Source organism: Artibeus jamaicensis, unplaced genomic scaffold (assembly GCF_021234435.1).
Source record: "Artibeus jamaicensis isolate MK-2021 breed Jamaican fruit bat unplaced genomic scaffold, CSHL_Jam_final scaffold_537, whole genome shotgun sequence".
In the NCBI taxonomy this organism is placed as follows: Eukaryota; Metazoa; Chordata; class Mammalia; order Chiroptera; family Phyllostomidae; genus Artibeus; species Artibeus jamaicensis.
Genome location: NW_026522047.1, coordinates 26,262,897 through 26,273,182, shown reverse-complemented (window position 1 = coordinate 26,273,182; position 10,286 = coordinate 26,262,897). Strand labels below are relative to the sequence as shown.

Sequence of the window (10,286 nt, the reverse complement as noted above, 5' to 3'; positions counted from 1 at the left end):
TGTTCTTACATATATAATTACTCATAAGCATTAGTTGTTAGTTTTTTCTTATAGTGAAGCTATTTAAAATGCTGAATATCATTATTTGTCTCTAGTTCATAAATATATATATATATAGATTAGACTCATTCCCATTTAAAATATATTTCTACAGCAATTCTCACATTTCACTTAGTATAAAATTCAAACAATGGGGTGGGGATTGACTGTGGGAGGGGGATGGGGCAGGGGAGAGCATTGGGGAAAAAGTGGGACATCTGTAACTAAACAGCAATAGTAAAAAATGCAAACTCATTGGCTATCTTTTGCCCTCTGGGGCACCCTGCACTGGACCTAACCCTCCTTTTCTCATCAGTCTTATCACCTGCACTCTTCTCTCCGCCTGGAATTCTTTCCATTTTTCTCCTCATTGCTAAAGTCAAACTTTCAAGAGTTACTTCCTCTTCTGCAACAGGTGTGGCTTACATTCTCATTCCTTCTCCTTCTGCCACCATCTCGGTTCTGTGCTCCCCTCACAAAATGCAGGGTGAAACCACCTAATCCTCCCTGCTGCAGTGGGAGCTGACCGAGCCCAAGGTTGAGACAGGGTCTGGAAGAGAACCTGACAGTGATGGATCAGAGCTCAAGGAAGAGGAGCGAGGCAGCCACACACTCCCAGCTGGAAGAGGTTGGTGAAATCCATGAAGAACCAGTCATTAAAGTAAAACAGTGCCTGACGAAAGGAAGTCATGGAAGGCTGCATCCAAACTGAGTTTTCTTAAGGTTACAGGTGTCACTGGGATCACTATTGGCAAATCAAAGAATATCCTTTGTTATCACAAAACCGAGGTCTACAAGAGCCCAGCTTCAAATATCTACATTGTTTGCGGGCAAGCCAAGATAGAGGATTTATCTCAACAAGGACAGCTGGAAGCTGCTAAGAAGTTTAAAGTTGAAGCTATCTTTAAAAATTTAAGAAAGCACAGAGATTCCAATTGTGCAAGAGGAGAGTGAAGAGGAAGAGGTTGATGAAACAGATGTGACAGCTAAAAACAAAAAATCGGTTATGTCACAAGCTAGTGCGTTAAGAGTAAAAAAATATTCGGAGCCCTGGAAAACAATGGTACTGATATTATAAATGCTATTATGGAATTAACAATGTAACCATTTAAAAACAAGGATTTTTTTATTTGTGTGTGTGTGTGTGTGTGTGTGTGTGTGTGTGTGTGTGTTTGAAAAGAGTGAATGCAGCTTGGTTTAAAATGTGTACTGTATCTCTCATTAATAAAGTTATGGCTTCTTGTGGAATGAAAAAAAACAGTTGCTTTCTACTTGAAGATGGTATGATTTACTCCTTTGCATAATCTAGTTTCCATCGCCTTCTGTTGGAGTCCTGGGGTCCCTTAGTACTCTGTCACTGCCCCTCATGAGCAATAAAGCTGGGTTATACACAGAGCATGGCCTTAGTCCCCTGTGTGAATCGGATAGCGGAGGCACTGTTTGGGCAATGATGGGCGTTCAATAAAATGCCAAGATTGCTGAATTTAAGTCATGTTGAACTTCTGAGAAAGGACCAAGTTAAACAATTTCAGCAGCTCCCATTTTCAGAAATACAGTTTACAAGCTATCCTTCAAAGTAAGGATAGTGGAGTTTTGTGGGCACATAGACACTTGTGATTTCCCAGGATGGACGGCCGCGAAAATGCTGCTGGAAGGAATGACAGTGAGGGTTCCCAGGAGCCAAGATACAAACTGATTCCATATCCATCTTGTCCCACTGCTGGGTGCATGGAGTTCTGCCTGGAACCATAGGTGGCAATTGCAAAGCCTACAGAATATTTGGAATTTTTATTCCTAACTTGGTAGTATGAGTATTAACAATTAATAATATAAAGTATATATTATCATTCTGAAGCTTAAATGTTGAAAAGTTAGGCCGTGGAAAAAATTCTTTAATCAAATCACTTAATAAAAGAGGAAAATTCAATTTAATGCAAAATATTTCTATAACCTTATTGATGTTTAGAGGGAAATAACTGGAAGAAGATTTACCAATGTTCCCCCTTTTCTACTTTATCCTTTACCTCTGCAAGCACCTCACAGTTTCATTACTATGAAGGAGTTTCTGTTGGTACTCAGATACTCAACCCCGAATCTCCACTAACTTACCAAAACCAAAATTATTGTATGTAACCTGTAGCAAATTACTCCTAGTTGGAAAGTGAAGCTACTCTCGATAACACATGTATGTATTACAGTCACATACATTATTTTGCAAATATTATTTTATATTTCAATTGCCAGTTTCACCCTCTAGATTTTACTTTTGTCTTAAGTGTATTAATGACTTTTATACAAATATTTGTACTAGGAAAATTATTTTTAGTTTAAATATAAGTAAAGGTCCTTGAGATATTACTTAAAAGTAAATTTTCTATGCTTATAGATTATGTCTATGGGTGAAATTGTCAGGGTTTGAAACTCATCTCTGCACTAAAACTGTTTTGAAGATCACCAGTACTATCCATATTAATAAATCCTGCAGTCAGCTCTCAATAAAATATTTTATAGAGCATATTATCCAAGCTGGACATACATAATACCACTGATAGCCATTCTTCACATAGTTTTCAGAATATTATATTACATTATTTTTCAACAAACGTATTTGTATCTGTTTTTCTTTCTATTTCTCTTGTGAGTGCTTAGTATTAATTCTTGGTCCTCTTCTCTGTTTATAAGTAGTCTCTCGATAGTTTCATTGGCTTCATGGTTTTAAATGTGGCAAAAGCTGACAGCTTGCAAATTTATATCTCTAGCTTGGATATCCAATAAACAACTTAAACTTTAAAAGTTCCAAAATCTAATTCCCATTATTTCTTCCAAGCCTATTTTACCATTGCCTTCCAATTTCTGTTGATGATAACTTCATCCTTTCAGTTGCTCCGAAAAATTCTGAAGTCATTTTTTTTCAGTTACCTATCATCCAGACTTCAGCCATTTATTTCAATCTCTCCACCTCAGTCTCTCAACCCTGGTCCAAGCTGTTGTCATGTCAAGTTTGAATCATTGCAATAACTGCCAGGTCTCAGGTTCTAACTGTGCTCTCTACAGTCTGTTCCTAAGATGGATGCTGTAATCACTCTGTAAAATGTGAGATAATCTTTGCCTCCTCATGGGCCAAACCCAAGAAATGATTCTCCATTTCACACAGAGTACAAGCAAATAGCTTACCATGACCTAGAGCAGCGGTCCCCAACCCTTTGGTACCAGGGACCAGTTTTGTGGAAGTCTGTGGTGGGGAATGGAGCTCAGTTAAGCTTTACCCCACTGCTTGGTTCCCAACAGGCCACGAATAACAGTCTAGTGTTTGGAAACCCCTGACCTAGAGTGTCTTGGAAGAGTTGACCCTGCCCTGAATTGGTTGGTATATTCCCACAGTCGCCACCCCCCAAAAAATTATATATCGAATTCTTACCCCTCAATGTGATGATATTCGGGACTAGGGCCTTTGTGAGATAATTAGGCTTAGAGGAAGTCATGAGGATGAAGCCCTTGTGATGGGGTTAGTGCCATTACAAGAAGAGATATCAAAACGTTTGCTTGTTCTCTCTCTGCCATGTGAGGACACAGAGAGAAGAGAACCACTTGGAAGCCAGAAAGAGAGCCCTCACCAGAACTCAACACTGCTTGCACCTGGATATTGGACTTCCAGCCTCCAACACTGCGAGGGAACAACTTTCTGTTGTTTAAGCCATTCAATCTATAGGGTTTCATTATGGTGACCCAAACTGACCAATACAGATATCTGGTAGCTTTCAAATTATTCTTCTTTCATCTCCTTTACACCAATCAGAGTCTCATTTTTCTTTCTAAAACTACCAGGTATGACCTTGCATTAGAATCAAGTTCTACCTATACCATCTGCCCTAAAATAACCTTTTGAAAAGCATTCACTTGTCAAAAGATTTTGTCTCTTTCAAGTCATTGTTAAAATCACACTTTCTCAGCAAAATCAGTCCCACTAGCCCTATTTTATGCTGCAATTACCCAGAACACATACACCTGCCCTTTAGATTCTCTAGCTTCTTTACTCTGTTCTACATTGTTTTTTTAAATAGAATATAAGATCTTCTAACTATACGGTATCATTTACTGATTTGTTTTTTACGAAATATCATTCTGTGCTTACCAATCTGTAAGCTTCACAAGGGAAGGATTTTTTTCTTTACTTTTCTCCCTAATGAATCCCAAATATATATGAGAACATATACCTTTTTCCTTAAAGATTAAACTTTAATGTAGTTTATGTTATCTAAGATAGTTTTCTCAAAACCCAGAAGCAGATTATGAGCAGATTTCATAATCTATTTTTCTCCTAAAATATTTATAATAAGCATTTTATCTACTTTTAATCCTCACTGTTAACATTAAAACTTTTGTATGCAATTAGTTACTATTTAAACTTTTTTGTTGTTAATGAAAAAACCCACAATCTTATTTGTTTATTTTTATTTGGTACTAAACCTAATGTTTCCTAATGTGCCCTGCTTACAACAACATAGTTCTTGTAAGTAACTAGAGTTCTCATCATAAACTCTTTTGTAATATATCACAATTCAAGGCACTTGGACTATAACTGTGATCAGGCTAAAAAACACCCCTATGCTCGTTCTTATATGATAGTGATCATATTTCACATATCTTGTGAGTACAAATCTAACTGTGTGAGTTTCCAACACTACAATTTTCTTTGACCCTCTTCCCATTTAAAAGTCAATTTCATTTCTCAATGCTTGTATTAAAACTTTTTCTCCAAGTCTTTGTTTCAACCATTCCCATGAAGTTGGTTCTTCTGTGGACTTACGTCCCTGCCTGAGAATGAATTAGATACTCAGTGGGGAACATTGGCACCTGTAGTTCTTGTAGAATGCTCAAATAGCACCTAGGTGGTTCAAAAAAGTTATATACCTGATACCTACATAGAGCGCTTGACTTAGGCACCAGGAAGGAAGAGACTACAGGATCCTGGGAGATCACCTGACCTAGCTTCTTGTTTTCAGGCCGCCACAGGTTGAAGCTCTTCAAGGCAGATCGTTTCCTAATTATTCTTCTGGATATTCCGTGTTCATGTTTTTTCTTATCTTTAAAATTATGCAAAGCAGTTGTTATAGTGCAATGCAGCTGATGCAGTCTAACAGTTCCTGGATTGAATGGTTGTAATTTAGGAAATGAGAGGCAAAGAATTCCATAAAACTAAAAAACACAGAGTCTGTTTTAGCTGAAAGAAATATAAGAAGACAAAGTGCCATTTAAAATATTTGGATACACTCTTATGCTCTCACCATACCTGAGAGAAGTATTTTAAGTCAATATTACTTTAATGTTAATAAATAAAAAATCTATGAATAGAAATCTTGGGGACAGGACTATCCAGATGCTGACAAAATTATGGTACATAACAGAGGAATTCCCCCTGAGTTCCTGCTTTCCCCAGGCCATTTCTAGTTCCATATGCAACATTCATGAGGGCCCTGACAGGAAACAGATATCTTCGGTATATTTTGAGGGAAGTGTGTACCATGGACAAAGGCATGGGAAGGTTTAGAAATGGCTGGAAGTGCAGTACTTCCAATCTCGTGCCTTGAAGGAGCCCATCAGAGGGCCTGAAGGGCAAGGTGAAGGTGTACTGACCAGAACCTGGGAGGATGCCAGACAGGAAGGCTTTTCTGCCTCACACTGTGTTCGACACAGCAATGCATCATCCTGCCATCAACTCTTTTGGGTCAGAGACCCAAACCAAGGTCCTGCCCCGTGCTGTTCACACCAGTAGAACCAGACTGAGTTTGATAAAAGCAGAGCAGAAGCTTTATTCTTTGATCAAAGACTAGAGAAAGGAGAACTCATGCACAAAAATCTTCTCCCCTTCCTTAGGGTTTGGGAGATTTTAAAGCAACTAGTAGGGTAAACAGAAGAGAGGGGGGACTTCTCTGAAAAAGAGTGGCAACTTTGGGGGAGAGTGGAGGTATAAGCAGTCTCGCCCAGCTCCGGTGCACATGGTACTAATTGTGCCCGGTAATGTACATTTCTCACCCCTGGGCACAACTTCCAGTATTTTAATGAAGATAAATTCACCGGAGTTCACTGGGACGCACTGGGGAGAGGTTCTGAGCACCATCTCCAGTGACCGGGAGCCGGGTGGCTGGGTGGTTGAGCTGTGCGCAGGTGCTGTGGTTAACAACAGCAGTCCATCTAAGATCCTGTGATGAGCAAGCATAGCTTGGAACATGGTGTAGGTATTTGGAAACAGTAGGGTTTCCTAGATGGTGGCCCAGCGACAATCCCATGGTGGATGGAAAGCAGTGGATAGAAAGCTAGAGCAAACATATCCTTACTGCTCTTGTCTTCTGTACTGTTTTCTGGTTCCTCACAGTGAAGGCAGAGGACTAGGGTCCCACTGTCTCAATTCCTATGGGCCATCCTCCCTGGACGAAGCCATCTGAGAGGGTAAGGAGTGATAGGGGTTGAGAGAAGGCACCCACCCCCCTTTTCTTGGAAACTTTGTATCTCTCCTCTGCTCCTCTTTTTAAAAAAAGTCATGTTATTGCACATATTCTTTCTGTATCAACAATCAGCTTCGCTGAACAGGAATCTTCTTGTTCCAATGCATCTTCAGTATCACTGTATTGAAACCTCTTTTCACAGAGTTATGGTATTTGATATTCTTCAGCAATGGGGCTAGTTTTGTTACCAATCTTTCCAGAGCAGTGATCTAACCAAGGTCTTTCTGACCAGTGCTGTTAACACCAATAGGATGAGGCTGAGCTGAGCAAAGCAGACACAGAAACTTCATTCTTTAATGGAGGAATGGCAAAGGGGGAGCTTCCACTCCAACAGCACCTTGTCCCCACTGGGAAGGAGCCTTCTGTATTTATAGGCTGTGCAGTGGAGTGATTAAATTCTTTTAGCACGTCAGTTATTTTTATATTGCTCTCAGCCCTTCTGCACACAGTCCTTTTTGCACATGATGTTCCATTGCCGCTCAGTGTTTGGCACTGGGCGCCTTGATCTTTGTGGTTGTCAGGAATATTTCCCAGCTCCTGTGAGCAAGCAGAGCCTGTGACATGGTTTAGGTGTGGAGAAACACTGGGGCCCTTTCGGGGATAGCCCTGTGACAGTTTCAGTCAATGTCAACAACGTTTGTGGGAGTCAGTGTGTCTAAAATCTATGGACACTGCAGAGTAACTTAGATGATTTTTCCAGAAGCTCCAGTCTCTGTCTTAAATATCAGAGTGATTAGGAAGGTTTATTAACCTCTTCAGAAACATCCCTTTTATGCAATTTGACATGTTTCCCCCAAATTACATCCAGATTAAGGAAGGGTATGGTTTCAACAAAATCCAAATAAATTCACACATTGGTATCCCACTTTAAGACAAATTTGGAAGTAATTCTTTTGTAAACTTTTTTTTCTTTCTTTTTGAGCAGCCCATCTCAGTGTATCATGTGCCTTTTCAAAATAAGAAATTATATCGCTGACACATTTTATCAGAGCACAGGTGGTGTCATAATCCAGCATGATAGAATGATACATTTTGGTTTTTCCTGATACATTAATATCACTAAAGTGGAACTCACCTTTTGCTAGGATAACACAGTAAAGGTGTGCTGATCTTCCCCCAAGTAAATGCAAACTTTTATAATAGGGTGGGGAAAAGCTAGCATGAACAAGATCAATAACAGCGAACCATTCTCCTCCAGCTTGCTGAGTTTTCTCTGGTCCCGTGATTAGAGGCATCCTGGATTCATACTCTAGTTTCACCTCCTATCAGCTGTGTGACTGTGTAACAAGTTACTTATCATCTGTGTTTCATTGTTCTTAATCGGTAAAGTCAGTTTTAATCATACCTACTTCACACAGTTGTCCTGAGCATTAAAGCAGTTAAAAAATATTTAAAGCACCTAATAGAGTGCCTAGAAATATAAAGAACTGTATAAGTGTTTGCTATAGTTAAATCCTTTGAATATATAATTTCTTTCATTAGAAATCCTATTTTTTTCCTGAGGTCTTCTTGAGAGTTAGTACTATTTCAAACATCCCCCTACTTTCAGCTTTAATAAGATCAGAGGTTTCCACTAAGCATGTCTTCATGAACCTGAGATACGGGTAGGTAACCTGTACATCAGCAGGTTTTAGCACTGGTTACACTTCCCACACCACTTCAGCACTAGGTTGTGATTCCCACCACCCTGGTATTGTAACATTACTATGAGATTCAGAGCAGAGCTCATACTAAACATTTTTAACTTTTTCTTCATCTTTGACTTGCAGTCTGGAACCTGGAAAGCAAACAGCTTTGCTCCGTCTGCACCAAGGGAGACCAGCCCAGGGCAGCAACCTGGAGAGCAACAAAATCCACTCTGCGCCTGCGTGAGGAGCACAGCCCTGCGCAATTGCCAGACTCCGGGAGTTGTTTGGAGAGCTTCATCAGTGCGCCCTAACCTCGGGCACCAAGCTCCCTACGGCATGTCTCTCCACCTTGTTTTCCGTAAACTTCTGAATCTGTTTTGCCTCCTCTCTTGATTTCTATCTTGAGAGAAGGCAAAAACCCTTGCCCTGGTGACAGTGTGATGAAATTATCTGCAGTGGCTCATTTGTACCCTAATGTATAAAATTTAAGTACCGGGTGGGAAGCCATAGGCCTGTTTAATGATTTTTAATGACTAAGATAGGACATTTGCACTTCGAAGACATTCACTGACTGAGCTGCATGGAGGGCAGTGTGCCAGCTTGATAAAAGAGCGTTTGTAACTGTGGCTAACCGTCCCCAGGCTAGCTTTATGAAGGGGCATGCCTCCTCTAACTATGCTTTAACTCAAATTAACATCAGTGCATCTGTGAAGCTGTGTGTCTCCTCTTCTCCAGAGAGATCTGTACACGGCGACTGAGATGAAAATGGAAGGGTAATAGAATCACTTGGGATGGAATAAATAACAAAGCACAGAAAATAGAAACGGAAATTGGCCAGCCTAGCTCTGAGAGCCACCAAGAATAGCAGTGGGCACAGGGCAAAGAGTCAAAGAGTTGAGAGAGAACAATTTTGTCCTCCCTGCTCCCCACCCCTCCCCTTCTCCCCCATAGAAAAGTAAACTCCTTCAGGAAGAGTCTTTGCTGGTCTTCACTGCGTATAACCAGCACCCGGAGCAGAGCTTAACAAAGGCTGGTACTTAATAAATATTTCATGAGTGGATGAGGAAAAGAATAAAAGGTAACACAGAGGAAGCAGAATTTGAAGATTAGTAGATGAATGTAGCTAGGGACACAGAGAACTCTTCTGCTAAAAAATAGTCGGGTTGCTAAATAGGCAATGACCATTTTTTTTCCCTGAAGGTAAATATTTACCGATCTGGGGGAAAGAAGCCATGTTAGTATATGAAACGCAGTAACATCACGCTCATGTACCACCTTATTGGCAAGTGCCCAGACTAACAGTGCTGCAAGGTACAAATGCACGTGATCAGTCGACAAAGTTTAGAAGTTGCCGACCAACAGCTGCAGAATATTTGTTTCATTTGGTTCTCTCTGTTCCTCCCTGGATTGGAAGCTTCTTATGGACAGCAATATTATCTCACTCACCTTTGTTTTCTGGTAACAGGAGGTGTCTGATTCAGGGTCAGCATGCCCTTATTAATTTAACTGAACCAAATCCCAAGAAACTTTCCCAGGACAGCAGACGTCCTGACATAGAAAATAAGTCCTGTCTCAATCTCTACAAACAGACAATGCCCATGCTGCAACTTTGCAAAATTTCCTGTAACACGGGTAAGGTGAAGCGATTCTTCTTCTGGCGTGAAAGATGCATAGCATTGACAGTAATTTGATTTTCTATGTGGTGTCCTTTCTATAATCCCATCACTGGGAGTAAGCACCATAAATCCGTCCTGTTGGACATTTTGTTGCCACCTACTGTCAGCCCCTGGGAAGATGGTGACTCGGCGAGAGGAAGTGCGTTTACGCCTCCATGATTCAATCAATTGGTTTAGAAAAGCACCACTTTTAACAGAGCACAGTTTCCACGGAGGAGTCTTGTTTTCTAGTCCCTTGGGCTTCGATCTGATTTGTGTTTGAAATGTATTATCCAAACGAACAAACTGATATCTGAGTAAATAGTTCACCAGGGAGTACAGGAAGACATACTTTAAATAAAATGGTAACAGTGGGAGGTGAGATAATGTATGCCAACATGGGATCTTAAAGTGATGTAATTCTTTCATTTCAAAGATAAGTAAGCAATGTCAAAGAGATT

The 10,286-nt window shown here is 40.3% G+C and overlaps 1 pseudogene; it reads left to right on the top strand.

The window, feature by feature from the left end:
- The first annotated feature begins 519 nt into the window (after nt 1–519).
- LOC119047404 (nascent polypeptide-associated complex subunit alpha-like) lies at nt 520–1,143 on the top strand (annotated as a pseudogene).
- Nucleotides 1,144–10,286: the final 9,143 nt, after the last annotated feature.